Raw genomic sequence first — 16,410 nt, 5'->3', positions numbered from 1 at the left:
TAGCATGGATGGACAGTTTGGCTAACATGGACCAGTTTGGGTTGAATAGTCTGTCTCCATTCTGTGGACTCTATGATACTACATTTACCTGAGTGGGACCACATATTCGTAAAGCGAGAGGTCCAGGTTCTGAATGAACTCTTACTGCCTCAATGTGCAGCTGATGTGTGATCCTGTGCTGACGTCATGTTGTTCACAAATCTGTAAGCATCCACACTCTGATAGAGTTTGCCATTACCACTAGCTTCGGACCTCCATTCAGAACACTAGCTTGTCTTCTCTGCGATGGGAGATGCCTCCTTGAGACTTGGCACAAACCATCCAATGCCCCTCCTCACTGTCAGCAAACCATGGTATTATAAATGTAACACGTTTGTACCATTAGCAATGGAGCCAGGAAAAACACCATGGAGCAGTCTGTCTGCGCAGTCTATGCTTAATTAATTTGTCATGTTGGAGCATCAATGACATCCTCCTTTGTGTTACAGTCTGGAGGGGTTGAATGGCCTCTTCTCTTCCTGCATTAGTGTTTCAAGGGGCTGAATGTCCTCCTCCTGGTCCCAGGGAAAAGGTTCATGGACATTACTGGGCGACCCTTGCTTCCCGCTTACCAGTGAGATGTGCTGACAAGACTCCTTATCTTCCTCTGTAATAGCAGACAGGCACGGGCCTGGAAGAGCACAGCAAGCCACACAACACTGAGTTCTCCAATTTCAGGTAACCTTTCTTCTAATCCACTAATTCCCTTCCCATCCCCTCCCCCTCCCCTTCCATTCCTGCGATCAACCATTTTTCCAGCTCCCGCCCAGATTCAGTCCTCCCATCGTCCAACCCAGTGGTATCCCTTTATCTGCGTTCACCTATCCCCACCTCACCACCCTGCCTCCTCCTCTCTCGCCCATCCCTTTATCTTTAGCCCCTTAAATGTACTCGCAGTCCTGAAGAATGGTTATACCCAAGGCGTTGTCTTCTCCACCTGCTGATGCTGCCTGGCTTGTCGCAATCTTCAGCCTCCTGCATGTCTACTTTGAATTCCAACGTTTGCGGATTTTTTAAATCAAAATCTCTTCCTGTGTAGTCGGCCAGAGAAAGTGAATGGGCTGTGTCTCTTCTTATCCAATAGTTTTGATGGGTTGAGTGGCTTTCTCACATTCCTGTAAAACCAGCATGAGATGCTGCATGAGCTTCTTTCTTTTAACCATGGAAATGTGCAGAGCCTGATCGCACGGTTACATGAATGTTGCCGGCACTTTAACTTCACAAGTTTGAATGTTTTCTGTTATTGATTCTTTCGCAGCTGAGGAGGAGTCACAATGTTCTGAACGTTGTGTGATCTTCACTGAATATCCCCACTTCTGATCGTATGATAGAGAGAAAGACATTGATGAATCAGCTGAAGTTGTTTATGCCGAGAAAGGTTCCCTGAGGATCGCCTACAGAGATATACACGGACTGAGAGGATTGATCTCCACCAGCCATATTGTGTTCTGAATGACCCAAACAGTGGGGATTTCAATTTTGTTCAGGCTCCTTGACACCTTGCACCGTCAAATCCTGCCATGATGTCAGGGTCAGTCACTCTGATGCTGTGTTCATAACTTTTGTTCATGTCAATAGGCCAAGGTATATGTGTGGGGAGTGTTTCCTTCTCTCAGAGGGCAGTGACTTTTGGGGCCTCTCTATTCCAAACATCTACATTAATGAAACGTTTGAGGCCGCGGCGTGGTGTTAATGGGAGTTGAGGGCGACAAAGAATTTGGCATGAAAAAGAAATTCCGGCTAAGAGCATATCAGCCATGACCTTACTGAATTGAAGGGCAAGCCTGAGGGGCTATGTGGTCTTGTGTTATTCCAGTATACCCCATAATCCAGTCATTTTGTGGCAGCTTCCTTTTCCTATGTTACTGACTTGAAGTAGCTGAATAGACTGATACTGTCGCTGCATGATCTAAACTGGGTCTAGTTCTATCGACTTGAGGGACTGATAAGTCTTCTTCTCTTACTGTATATCAGGGTCCATGGGCTGAAAAGGTTCATCTTGTTCTGGTGTAACTGAAATCCATATAATACAACTCTACTACCATTGGAGAAAGTGAGCACTGCAGATGCTGGAGATCAGAGTCGAAAGGTGTGACACTGGAAAAGAACAGCAGATCAGGCAGCATCCGATAAGCAGGAGAATCGATGCTTTGGACATTACTAATGATGGCCTTATGCCCAAAACGTCGATTCTCCTGCCCCTCCGATGCTGCCTGACCTGCTGTGCTTTTCCAGCACCACACGTTTTGACCTCTACCGGCCCGCCCGAGTCAAAATTCCTGATCATGTCATCAAAGATCTTTAACATATTCATCAGTCGTGAGCTTCCACTCATGCTTACCATTCCTAATCAAACCCTGTTTTCCAAACGGATTTTCTCCCTCAGAATCTTCTCAAGTAATTTACCTTCCACAGATGTTAAACTTACTGGTCTATAGTTCCCTGGCTTTATTTTTCAGTCCTTCTTGAGTAAGGGTACATCATTTGCAATCCCCCAGTCTTCTGGGATCTCACTTTTGGTAAATGATGATCAAAATTATCAGCCAGGGCCACCGCAAATTCTTCTCTAGCCCCTTGCAGTGTTCTTGAATATATCCCGTAAGGACGATGAGATTTATGCAACTTCAAAATTCCAGTGCATTCTGTATCTACTCTACTGTGATATGGATTGTCCGTAAGATATCATATTCAACTTCCTCAAATTCCCAAGTCTTCATGTCTTTGTCCACGTTAAACACGGACAAGAAATATTTGTTGAGGACATCGCACATCTCTTATGGTTACACACATACGTGTTCACTTTGGTCTTTGAGTGGTCCTATTCTCTCAATAGTTAATGCTTTTCCTTAAATATACTTAAAGTACCTCTTTGAGTTCACCCTGATCTTCACAGTCAAGGCTATCTCATAGCCCTTTATTGCTGTCCTGATTTCCGTCTTCAGCAATGTCCTGTATCCCTTATATACCTCCGGGAGTTCCCTTGATCGCACCTGCCTGGACTGGAACCACACCTCCACATTTTTTTCAGGTCAAAGCCTCAATAATTCTTATCATTCAGGGTTCCCCATTCCTGACAACTTTCCTTTCATGCTCACAGGAACATATACTGTAGATTTTGAACTCTAGCTGTCTCCTATTTGCCAGAGTTTCCTTTACCTGCAAACAAACTACTCCAACCAACCCGACAAGCTCCTGTATAAATCCATCAAAATTAATTTTGCCACAATTTAGAACTTGAACGTGTGGAGCAGTTTCATCTTCACTCTCCATAACCATTTGAAAATTTATAGAACTATAGTTCGCAAAATGCTCACCCACTGTCACCTCCGTCACCTGTCCTGCCCTATTTCTTAAGAGTACGTCAAGTTTTGCCACTTCTCGAACAGGACCCTCTATATAATGCTTGAAGAAACTTTCCTGACACAGTGAATGGTTTCCATTCCATCAAATCACTTAACGCTCTGGCAGTCCCAGTCTGCCCTATTAAAACCCCTATTATGACAACACTATTATTCCTGCAAGTCTCCCCTCCCTCTCTGCATATTTGTTCGTCTAATTTCCATTGACTATTTGGGGACCTCTAGTACAAACCCAATAATGTCACCATCCCCTTCTCATTTCTTAGCTCCACCCACAAACCCTCACTGGTAGATCCTTTATATATATCATTTCTGATCACTGCTGTGATACTCACCTTAATCCAAAATGCAACGCCCACTCCACTCCTTCCACCACCTCTGTCCCTCCTAACGCACGTTACCCTGGTACATTAAGCTGTTAGTCCTGTCCCTCCTTTAGCCATGTTTCTATAACGGCTAAAATATCCCAGCCCCACGTACCATCCATGCCCTGAGTTCACCAGCCTAACCGGTCAGCTCTTTTGTATTGAAATAAATGTAATATAATCCAGCAGGCATTCCTTGCTCCATATCGTGTTCCATCCTGAACTGTCTCTCCAGCTTACTGTTTCTGATGACTGTATCGCTCCAGCCTTGCACTTTCCTCCATGATCTTGAGGATAACTCACCCCCCCCCCCAAACCTCGCCAATCTAGTTTACACTTTCCCATGTAGCACAGTTAAAACTGGCTGCCAAGTTGTTGGTCCCCCATCCAATGCATGTGCCACCTGTCCCTCTTGAAGAGGTCAACTCTGTCACAGAAAAGATCGCAATGATCTAATAATCTGAATGCCTCTTCACTGCATCGATTCGTTAGTCACATATTTATCTGCCATGTCCTCCTATTCTTACATTCACGAGTTCAAGACACTGGAAATAATCTGGAGATTACCACTATCAAGGTCCTGGTTTTTAACTTTTCTCCAAGCTCTCAGTAATCACTCCGTAGGACCTCATTCCTATATCTACCTGTGTCATTTGTGCCAACGTGCACAATGACTTCTGGCTGATCACCCTCCCCTTCGAGAACGTTCTGCAGCCGATCAGCGACATCCTGGACCCTGACACCTGAGAGACAACACACCATCCTGGTTTCCCTTTTGAGGACACAGAATCTCCGATCTGTACCCCTAACAATCGAATCACCTATACCTAAGACCATGTTTACCTTTCTCCATTCCTGCTGCTCCCCAGAGCCAATCAAAGTGCAACCAACCTGGCTACTGCTGCTTTCCCCTGAACGGTCATTTCCTGACACCCATCCCCCATCTCCCAACACAAACAAAATCAATATCCAAAATGATATACTTGTTTTCGAGAGGAATGGCCACAGCGGATTCCTGCACTCCCTGCCTACTCCCTTCGCCATTCCTGGTGTTCGCCCAGCTACTCTCTGCCTGGAACATGACAGGAAGCAAGGAACGCCTGTTGGATTAAATTGCGTTTATTTAAATGAAACGGGGCTGACAGGTAAGACTGATGAACTCAGCGTGTGGAGATTTACATGGGACGGGGGTATTATAGTCTGAACAGAAACTTGGCTTAGGAAGGGACTTATGTGTGGCCACCTCGCTAAAGCTCTTATCTTTCAAGTGCTCTGTATCTGGGTGATCCGGAAAGCAGCCAGGTCCAGGTCCCGAACATGGTCCCCCAGGAGCTACAGCTGGTTGTACTGCCCATACGTGTAGTCATCAGGGAGGAGGAATGTGCAGGAGGAATGTGCAATTGCCCTAACAGCGAGCTCAACTGTTGCCAGACAAGCGTTAAAAAGACGTTACCTGAGCTTACCTGTATTTTGTGGTGAGCTGCTGCTCACTGAACCAGAAGACCATAAGACCATAAGACATAGAAGCGGAAGTAAGGCCATTCGGCCCATCGAGTCCCCTCCGCCATTCAAGCATGGCTGATGGGCATTTGAACTCCACTTACCCGCATTCTCCCCGTAGCCCTTAATTCCTTGTGACAACAAGAAATGTCTGCCTTGAAGACATTTAGCGTCCCAGCCTCCACTGCACTCTGCGGCAATGAATTCCACAGGCCCACCACTCTTTGTCTGAAGAAATGTCTCCGCATTTCTGTTCTGAATTTACCCCCTCTAATTCTAAGGCTGTGTCCACGGGTCCTAGTCTCCTCGCCTGACGGAAACAATTTCCTAGCGTCCACCCTTTCCAAGCCATGTATTATCTTGTAAGTTTTTATTATATCTCCCTTTAATCTTCTAAACTCCAATGAATTCAACCCCAGGATCCTCAGCCATTCCTCAATGTTAGACCTACCATTCCAGGGATCATCCATGTGAATCTCCGCTGGACACGCTCCAGTGCCAGTATGTCCTTCCTGAGGTGTGGGGACCAAAACTGGACACAGTACTCCAAATGGGGCCTAACTAGAGCTTTATAAAGTCTCAGTAGCACAACGGTGCTTTTATATTCCAACCCTCTTGAGATAATTGACAACATTGCATTCGCGTTCTTAATCACGGACTTAACCTGCATGTTTACCTTTAGAGAATCCTCAACTTGCACTCCCAGATCCCTTTGTACTTTGGCTTTACGAATTTTCTCACCGTTTAGAAAGTAGTCCATGCTTGTATTCTTTTTTCCAAAGTGCAAGACCTCGCATTTGCTCACATTGAATTCCATCAGCCGTTTCCTGGACCACTCTTCCAAACTGTCTAGGTCCTTCTGCAGCCTCCCCACTTCATCAGTACTACTTGCCTGTCCACCTAACTTCGTATCATTGGCAAACTTCGCTAGAATGCCCCCAGTCCCTTCATCCAGATCATTAATATATAACGTGAACAGCTGCGGCCCCAACACTGAAACCTGCAGGACACCGCTTGTCACCGGCTGCCATTCTGACAAAGAATCTTTTATCCCAACTCTCTGCCTTCTGTCAGACAGCCAATCCTCAATTCATACCAATAGCTCACCTCGAACACCATGGGCCCTCACCTTGCTTAGCAACCTCCCGTGTGGCACCTTATCAGAGGCCTTTTTGAAGTTTAGGTACCACATCCACTGGGTTTACCCAGTCTAACCTACTTGTCACCTATTCAAAGAACTCCATTAGGTTTGTCATGCACGACCTCCCTTTACTAAATCCATGTTGACTTGTTCTTATCTGACCCTGCTCTTCCAAGAATTTAGAAACCTCACCCTTAATGATGGATTCTAGAATTTTACCAACAATCGAGGTGAGGCTAATTGGCCTATAATTTTCCATCTTTTGTCTTGATCCTTTTTTGAACAAGGGGGTTAAAACAGCGATCTTCCAATCATCCGTGACTTTCCCTGACTCCAGTGACTTTTGAAAGATCTCAACCAATGCCTCCGCTATTTCCTCAGCCACCTCCCTCAGAACTCTCGGATGTAACCCATCGGGGCCAGGAGAGTTATCAATTTTAAGACCTTTTAGCTTTTCTCGCACTTTGTCTTTTGTAATGAACCCTCTCGGACCAAAGCATTACTACCTACTCTGCTACTAACAGAACGTCAATAGACCAGTCCACGTTTAGTTTGGGTTAGGGAAGGAGGGAGACACTAGACTGATGTAACATTTGGGCCTTATGCACTCTTTGACATCAGGCCCATACTTGGACTTGGGGGCTGTCTTGCTGACATCTTCCTTCCAGTAGTGGTCACTGCTCTGATGCAAATATTCGCCCGACAGCTAATCCGCGTTGTCGCAGTCCTCTGGTCTTTTCTGTCTATTTGTACTGCATTTATGAATTCCTTGAATCTATCGATTGCATTCCAAACTGTGTCTCACTCCGGAGGGAGAGAGGTTGATTGTCCAGTGAACACAAGCTATTACAAAAAGTTTGCCATTAGACATATTGGCGACAGCATACCCATCTGCTCGCTGAGTCTGCGTTTCCTTTCGGTTAGCGTATATATATTCTGATAACCTTCCATTCCATTTTCCTGCATTTTCCACATAACCATTGTTTAAAAATCTGTCCATCTCAGCCTTAAAGATATTTAGTGATCCAGCCTCAAAAACCTTCACAATTTTCCACAATTGTTCCCTCCCACTGATGAGAAACTGAGTGGTCTTTAATCCTATGGCTTTTTTTTAGCACTCTGTGTGGAAGTTGAACCTGCATTAGATGTTCGATTCCTATTCGATCACACCACCTCTTTGGCCAGAGACAAAACAATAAACAATACTAAGCTTAAGTGACTGTAATCTCCTCCCTCATCTTCCACATACAATTCATACAGATCGAGGGATTTGCCCACTTTTTATCCTGCATCAACCTTCAATCCTTCCTCAGCTTCTGTGTCAATGTTTTTCAGGATACTCTGGCAGGAACAGACAGCGAATCCAGGAACTGCTCCTCCAAATTGAAGACCAATATATAGTAAGCGTTTGACATATTATCTGGCTCTATGCAAAGGTTGCATCCTCGATCCCTAATACTCTCTATTCCTTCTCATGTTACCTTCTTACCCTTAATAAACCGATAAAATGTCTTTGGATTCTTGAAAATATCGCCCACTAATGCTTTTATCAAGCCCCCTCCCCGCTTTTTGCTCTTCTACTTACTTTCTTGAGTTTTGCCCTACATGGTCAACTACTCTTCTGGGACCACCATTGACCTGCTCATTTTATTTCTCCTTTAAGCTTCTCTTTCATTGTTAACTCCGTTCTGAATATTTGTAGACATCCAAGCTTCACTGGGCTGGTTTTCCTAACTTTCATCTTCGGTGTAACATGTTGCGGTGACATTCTCATCAATTCCATTTTGAGCATGTGACATCCCCCACCCCCAGTCCCCACCCCCACGCTGTTCTGCTACAGTTTCACCCAGAAGTAACTGTCCTGTGGGCAGATCCTGTCGTTTTTTGATAAAATCTGCCTCCTTCATCCAAATTATTCTTGTTTTTCTTTTGGTCTTTTATTTAACAAGCTAAAGTACATGAGTCACGGTCACTGATCCGACAATGTTCTCCCAATTCTGCTTGCAACACCTGACTGGCTTTGTTCCCCACAGTGAGGCCCAGCACAGTCCCGCCTACTGTTGTATCTGCTACATGTTGATAGTAGAGGCTCTCTGGAATAAATATCAAGACATCTGCCCCCTTTTTAAAAATTATCAGTGCCCGAATGAATGTTTGGAATTGAAATGCCTGAATACAATGATCCTATTATTGTATTTACACACATCAGTGAATTGGTTATATATCTGCTCCTGTATTTTCTTTTATCTGGGGGTCTATAATATTTCCGCAGCAGTGTGTCTGCCATTGTTTTGATCCTAACCTCAACCCAGAAGGCGTCATTTGAATACCCTTCCAAGACATCATCCGTCCTTACTGCACTCATTTACTCCATAACTAACAACGCAACACCACCTTCTCCTTTACCCCTCTCTTGAGCTGCCTATTGTTCTTGTACCACAGAATATTGAGTTTTCAGCCCTGACCTCCCTTAAACACATCTATGTGATGGCAAAAATGTTCACCTCTCTATGTCACCATTTTCATATCAGTCGATAATATTCCCTGCACTACGGGAAATGACATCCAGTCTGGAATATAGCACTGGAATACTCTGTATCCCAGAGTTGTTCTGTAATTTACTGTTTGTTATCAAGCTGAATTTCAAGAAGTGGGAGAGTGAAAGCATTGAACATAAGCCCTTCATCAGGAAGACATTGATGTGGTCACATTTCTTTTCCATTCCATGATTCAGAGGATATTTGGAACTGTGTTTGTTCAAGAAGGCAGCAGTGTATATGAACCTGAAATGGAAAGCAGTCAATCAATTGTTTGGACAGGGAGTAGACAAAGTTAAGTGAAGTACAGACTGATTGAAGTACAAACATAAGGATAGATAAGTCCCCTGCACCAGACTGGAAGCACCCGAAGTTACCAGAGGAAGTGAGGGAAGAGATTGCTGCGCCTTTGTAGATGATCTTTGCGTCCCCACTGTCCACTGAAATATTGCCTGATGAATGCAGGGTTGCAAAAGTTATTCCCTTGTTCAGGAAAGGCAATAGGGATAATCCTGCGAAGTACAGGCCAGTCAGTCTTACTTCTGTCTTGGGCAAAGTATTGGAAAGGATTCTGAGAGACATAATTTATGATTACTTGGAAAATCATAGTTTGATGAGAGATAGTCAGCATAGCCTTTGAGGGGCAAGTCATGCCACACACATCTTATTGAATTCTTTCAGGATGGGATTAAACACATTGATGAAGGTAGAGCAGTGAGTGTAATGTATATGGATTTTAGCAAGGTGGTTGATGAGTTACCCTAAGATCGGCTCATTCAGAAAATAAGGCGGCGTGGGATGTAGGGAAAGAGGGAAATCTGTCTGTGTGGATACAGAATTCTCTGGCCCATAGAAGACTGATGGTGGTAGAACACGGAAAGTATTCAGCCTGGAGCTCGGTGACCAGTAGCGTTCTGCAGGAATCGGTTCTGGGACTGCTGTTCCTTGTGATTTTTTAAATGACTTGGATGATAACGTGAAAGGGTGCTTTACTAAGTTATACAATGTAACAAAGATTGTTGGAGTTATACGTGGTGTGGAGGGCTGTTGTAAGTTGCATTTGGACATTGACAGGATGCAGAACTGGGCTGGTATATGACAAATCGACTTCAACCTGGATACGTGTGAAGTGATTCATTTTGGAAGGTCGAATTTGAATGCAGAATGCAGGGTTAAAGTGAGGATTATTGACAGTGTGGAAGAGCATAGGGGTCGTGTGGTCCATGTCATAGGACGCTCAAAGTTGTCACCCAAGTCGATAAGGTTATTAAGACGTATGGTATTTTCATTAGCCTGAGATTGAGTTTAAGAGATGCAAGGTTATTCTGCAGCGCCAAAAAGCTCTGGTGAGACTACACTTAGAATATTGTATTCTGTTCTATTCGCCTCATTACTGGAAAGACGTTGAGGCTTCGAAGAGGGAGCCGAGGATATTTACCAAACTGGAGGAATGTCCTACAAAGTAAAGTTGCGAGAGCTCGGGCTTGTCTATTGGAACAATGAAGAATGGGACGTGACTTGATAGAGGTGTGCAAGATGATGAGAGGCATGGATAGAATGGGTCGTCAGAGACTTTCTTGCAGCGTGAAAATGGCTATCTCGAGCGGGCATAATTTTAAGGTGATTGGAAGAAGGTTTGGGGAGATGTCAGATGTAGGTTCTTTACTCAGAGAGTGGTGGGTGCTTCGAATGCACTGCCAACGGTAGTAGAGTTAGCTGCATTAGGGATATTTAAGTGACCATTGGATAGGCGCATCAATGATATTACAATGAAGGGTATGCCAGTTAGTCTGATCTTCGAGTAGGATAACAGTTCGGCCGGAAGTCAAGGGTCGAAGGGTCTGCAATGTGCTCTACTGTTCTGTGTTTTATGTTTCACCCAGCCTGTTCATTCTTATCAGTTGTTGAATGTGAGGGAGTGATGTATGTGAGATCAGGAAGCTAGGGAGGGCCGTTAGCCCAGATCTTCCAGTTATGTTGTTCATTGTTGCATTCACCTGAATGCCATTACTGTATATGTAGTGTCCTACATCAGGCAGGCTCCGCCAAGTTCAGTTATTAATGTGATCCTTGACTTGTCATTTGCTGATGTTTTCTTCCGGTACAATCTGTTGGGTGACCCATATATTGATTAGATGTTTGCTAAGTTGCATGAATTCGGTAAAAAATAAGACATCAACTATGATTATTCAACTGAACTATAATCTCTGAAAACTATTAGGTCGATTCTATATTTATGGAACAAAAATATAAACTCCTGTCAAGATTTTCTAACACAGAAATAAAGAATGCACATTTTATTTTCTATCGAATAAACAACATGGATGTAACTCTTTTGGCGATCAGAATTACACACACAATGTCAGGATTCAAAACAATGCATTGTCACTCCAACATTTTGAAAGTGGTTGGCTTCTGAATGATTACATGTTCAGGGTGAGCAAACGATTGAACAATCAAATCGAATTAGCGTTCTTATACATTTACATATAATCAATCAGTTTAATTTCTCACGGAAATGTATAGCTTCAGCTATTTGTCAGCGAATTAGAAATGGCTATCGTTCAACATGCTCTGTGAATATTAAACTAAATAAATGATTTGTACTATCAAATTTTAGTGAACAATAATTTGAAAACGTTAAACTTTTAGAAGGAATGTTATTTAATTTGAAATGCAGACAGTGAACAAAAACGATGAATATATTATCGTGTGAGTGAAAAATCAAACATTTTCAAAGAGATTTGTGCCAAAGCAATGGCAGATTTGTTTGGGTAATTGGAATACAACATTTAAAATATTCATATTCTGAGCAATAATGAGACTATATAGTGAATCTGGCCTTGCAATAGTTACATTTTAAATGCTTATGCTGCACTAAACAATCAGATATTCGTGAGCATTTAGAATGGGAAATAATCGGATCCTGACTTTTATTCGCATCAGACACATGATAGAGTGCACAACTTTAAAGTACAGGAGGAGACGATTGGCCACCATTGTGCATAAGCTCCAGGAATGTTTCCCAAGTCCCTCCTATTTGCCAGAGCTGAAAATGTGTTGCTGGAAAAGCGCAGCAGGTCAGGCAGCATCCAGGGAACAGGAGAATCGACGTTTCTCCTGTTCCCTGGATGCTGCCTGACCTGCTGCGCTTTTCCAGCAACACATTTTCAGCTCTGATCGCCAGCATCTGCAGAACTCACTTTCTCCTCCTATTTGCCAGCCCTATCTCTGCAGCCTGTTAAATTCATATTTCCAAATACATATCCAGTTTTTTTTAAATGGTGATCCACAACGCTCCGAGGCAGTCCATTCCAAATCCTAACAACTCTCTCAATAAAGAAGTTTTCCTTATCTCATTCCTTGCTCTTTTGCTGACAAACTTGAAATTAGAACCGCATGATGATGTAATGCCAACTAACGGAAACAGAGTATTCCTGTTTTACTCTACAACTTTTTTTTCATACGTTTGAGCACCGCAATTAGTTCACATATTTGTCTGTTCTGCTCAAGGAAGAATAAGCCTTAAACGAACTGTAACAAGCACTACATCGGAAAAACAGGCTGAAAACTAGTCACCTGGATACATGAACAACAACTGGCCAGAAAAAAAGACATGACCCACTATCACTAGTATCCTTACATACAGATGAAGAAGTACACGATTTAGACTGGGTCTGCATATCCATCTAGGACAAGCCAAACAGAGACACGCACGAGAATTCCTAGAAAAATAGCAATCCAAACTGAACTCTATCTTAAACAAACATATCGATTTTAATTCCATCGAACACTCTCTGACAAAAAGATCCGGGCAAAAAAATCACCAAATACTGGAAACTACATCACTGACTCAAAGAAATCTAAACACGTAAATAGCAACCATGACCTAACACCAGCACTTCACCAGAGGCTCAATGATAATGTTCCCTAGTAATGAACCATCTGAAACTGAACTCTCCAACTCAGCGAGCAAACTGACTTCCAGAAGAAGCACAATTTCTCTCATCCTCCCTTTAACTAAAGACTTCATTCCACTTGTCATTCCGATTACTTTAAGGTTATTTGCATTCTTCTGTTAAATAATAGTGTCTTTCTGTGTGTGTTTGAATGTGTGTGTGTGTCAATATGTGTGTGAGAGAGAGAGAGCGAGAGAGAGAAAGAAAAATCCTCTGTAATCTCTGAATTACTCCCCGTGCCATGTGGAAAAGAGGGAAGGATGAGGAAGACAGTAGAGCTTAACATGTTGTTAAAAATCTAGTTCAGGGTTGAGAGTTCCAGATTGTTGTATCATTGGGATCTCTTCCAGGAGAGGTGGGGACCTGTACAAAAAAGACAGGTTGTATCTTAACTGTACAAGCACCAGCATCCTTGTGGGGAGGTTTTCTAGTGCATGTCAGATGGATTTGAATAAACCAGGAGAGTGAGAACCAAAGCAGAAGATCAGGAACTGAGCAGAAGGTTGAGGTAAATAGGAGATCAGGCACGGCTAGTCTAATGACCATGCTGAGAGAAGGAATCAAAACAGTGAGTTGGGAATTGGAATAAATTATAGAGATGAGGCGCAGATTTTTCAGAGATTAACAAGTAAGGATGGAGAGCGTGGGGGATGTGAGGGAGTGAGGTGTAAGATCAGGGAGACAGTGCTCAAGAAAATGTTAAAGGGGAAAGACGTTGGGTGGGGAATTCCGTGATAAACAACTGACAGCAAAACACGGGAAAACTTGCTGTTTGTCAAAGTGAATACCTGGGAATCCTCCCCACAATACCTGGGAAAGAATTGTTTATGCTTCAGATAAATAACACCCTTATTGCTAGAGGTCTGTATTATAAAAGCGGTCTTCATATTATGGCTGTAGCTTTAATAATGGTTGCATACAGCTAGAATAGAATCAGTGTTGTTGGACAATGCGTGCACTGAGCATATGAATTACACTGGATGGTCCCAGAGATGGTTGGGCTGCCTTTGGTTGAGTGAGTGCCGAAGTTGCATGAGATGATGCTGATTTGCAATAAAGCCACTTACTGAGTACAGTCAAAGGAACAAAGCAGCAACTGCCATTGTTAATTGTTTCAGAATATACCAGAGTGTTCATGGCGGCCCCTGCAAAGAATCATGCAATGAAAAACAGGCCAATCACGTCTGTGCAAGCAAGTGCATATCCAAAGACATTTTAAACATTTGTGAGGTTACGTGCCTCAACCACCCATCTAGACAACGCATTCCAGATTCATACCATCCTCTCAGTTCTAAACACATTCCACAAATCCTCTCTCAATCCCCTGACGTTCACTTTAAAAATGTGTCCCTTTGTTTTTGATCCTTTGACTAAGGAAAACAGCTGCTGTCTGTTCATCCTCTCCATACCCCATTTGCTCTTGTCCACCTGTACCATGTTCCCTCCTCAACCTTCCCTGGTGCAAAGAAAAAATGAGCAAATTTAGCCCTCCCCTATCACACTCACTTTTGAGTACTCACTTGTCTTGTTACTTCTGACTTGCATCTTCCCAAATTATCGGTGTTAAATGTCGTCAGGCCATTGATCTGGCTATCTGAATAATCTGTTTCTATACTCCTACAGCCTAACACTTTCCTCCTGACTGTGATCCACCCAGCTCATCTTTGTGTCATCCATAACATTGGTCATCATTCCACTGCTCCCCACATTCCACATTCTCACAATCGTCATTTCTGGATATCACAAACAAACCGTGATTTCCTTCCTGTTCTCCAGATGTTATTCAGAGGATGAGTTGACAATTCCAGTCTCTTGCTTTTCCTATTTTGGTGAATTTATGAGTGATGTAGTTAACACATTTTATGAGGGATCCACAAATAGCATTTTCGAAACAGAGTTGAATTCGCCTTTTACACTCTGCCCCTGTGCATATTTTGTTTTTAAACATTGTAAATAATTTAGGATAAACTAGGGTTTGGCATCTTGCGGTGGAACATTAGCATTTTGCGTGGCACTGTTCTTTGTAACATTCCCTGCAATAGACAGAGCTGAAGAAATTTTTCATCTGCAGGATGGACATGCACGCATTCATTGTTTGTTTTAATCAGCGAGTGTAATGAGGATAAATATTCAAATTAATTCTGTATTAGGGGCAAACTGCAGAAGATCAAATCATATTCTCATATCCACCTTGAATTGGAAGCAAATATATGCTGTAAAAAGATCAAAAATATTGAAACACCACGTAGGGGAGAAAGAAACCTGTCGTCTGCACTTGAAGGAGATATAGAAATATATAGTACATGTCCAACCTGAACAAAAATCAAGTGGTAGAAGAGAAAGTACAAGAAATCCTTTCTAATTTTGAATGGAATCCAGATCCCGATTTTCTTGTACAGTGAATTTTTCTCATCCAATCTCACTCCCTCAAAAGCAAGCTTTTCCCTGTCACTAAAACTTCATCTGCCTTTCTTTCTCCTCCGTCCTACTCTTTTCTTACACTCCTACTTCCCTTGCACTACCCCCCTCCCTGCTGCTACATACTCTTCCTCTGATGATCTCCATTCACACTTCTTCTGCCACTCTCAGTGTAAGTTACACCAATTCCCCAGTTACTCCCACTTTCTCTGGCCATTCCTTCCCCTTTTTGCTTTCCAACTGGGATGATGAGAGCCACTGGCTTCTGTGCTGCTATTGATCATTAGTGAATGATGAGATTGAGATGATTAATGTCCAATAGGAACAGACAATAGTGTGTTTCTGTCACTGTCTGATGGACCGTGAACAGGGTGGTTTTGTTCCCCATGGTACAGAGTGGAGTGTCTTTCTGTCTCTCTGTCACAGCGCTTAACCAAACAGCCTCATCACAAATAGGACAAACCTCTCCTCACAGTCAGAAATCCATGCATCAGTTTTACCTTCGACATTGTGAGTAGAGTGAGCACATTGTTCAAACAGGCTGTGTACTGTCCTTTTGTTCTTTATTCATTTAACTGATCTTCCAATGTCAGTTGAGGTGAGATCTGAGTAACTTGCGTTGCATTAACGTAGTATTTGACTCATGTGACATCAGAGATCCTGAGTAAACTGTGGTCACTGGGAATCACAGGAATTTCTGCGCTGGTAATTTCCTCACTGAACAATGACACTTTCCCCAGAGCTATTGGGAATGACAAATAAACTCTACCCTTGCTAGTGCCTTCCAAAACCATGGATAATGTTTCCTTGTTAATAACATCAAGACATAATATGTTTTCACAGTTTGGTCTAAAGTCTCCGCAAAATAAAACTTGCTGCTGGAGTGTCTCTCCAGTGAAAAGAGGACGTTACAATAAGATTACCTTCCCAATTATTTTCAATCAGCAACTTTCTGAGGTCTGATCGTGCGATATCAGTACCACTGAGATCAACATTTTCTCTGTTCAGCAGAATTGCATTATATTGTCTCAAGGCTGTACCATTCCACAATTCTAATTTATTCACGGTGCATTCGTCGTGCTAAACAGATGT

The sequence above is a fragment of the Chiloscyllium plagiosum genome, unplaced genomic scaffold (genome assembly GCF_037043375.1).
Source record: "Chiloscyllium plagiosum isolate Xiang-an unplaced genomic scaffold, Cpla_swu_hap1 HiC_scaffold_39, whole genome shotgun sequence".
In the NCBI taxonomy this organism is placed as follows: domain Eukaryota; kingdom Metazoa; phylum Chordata; class Chondrichthyes; order Orectolobiformes; family Hemiscylliidae; genus Chiloscyllium; species Chiloscyllium plagiosum.
Note: the sequence above shows the minus strand (reverse complement) of the source record.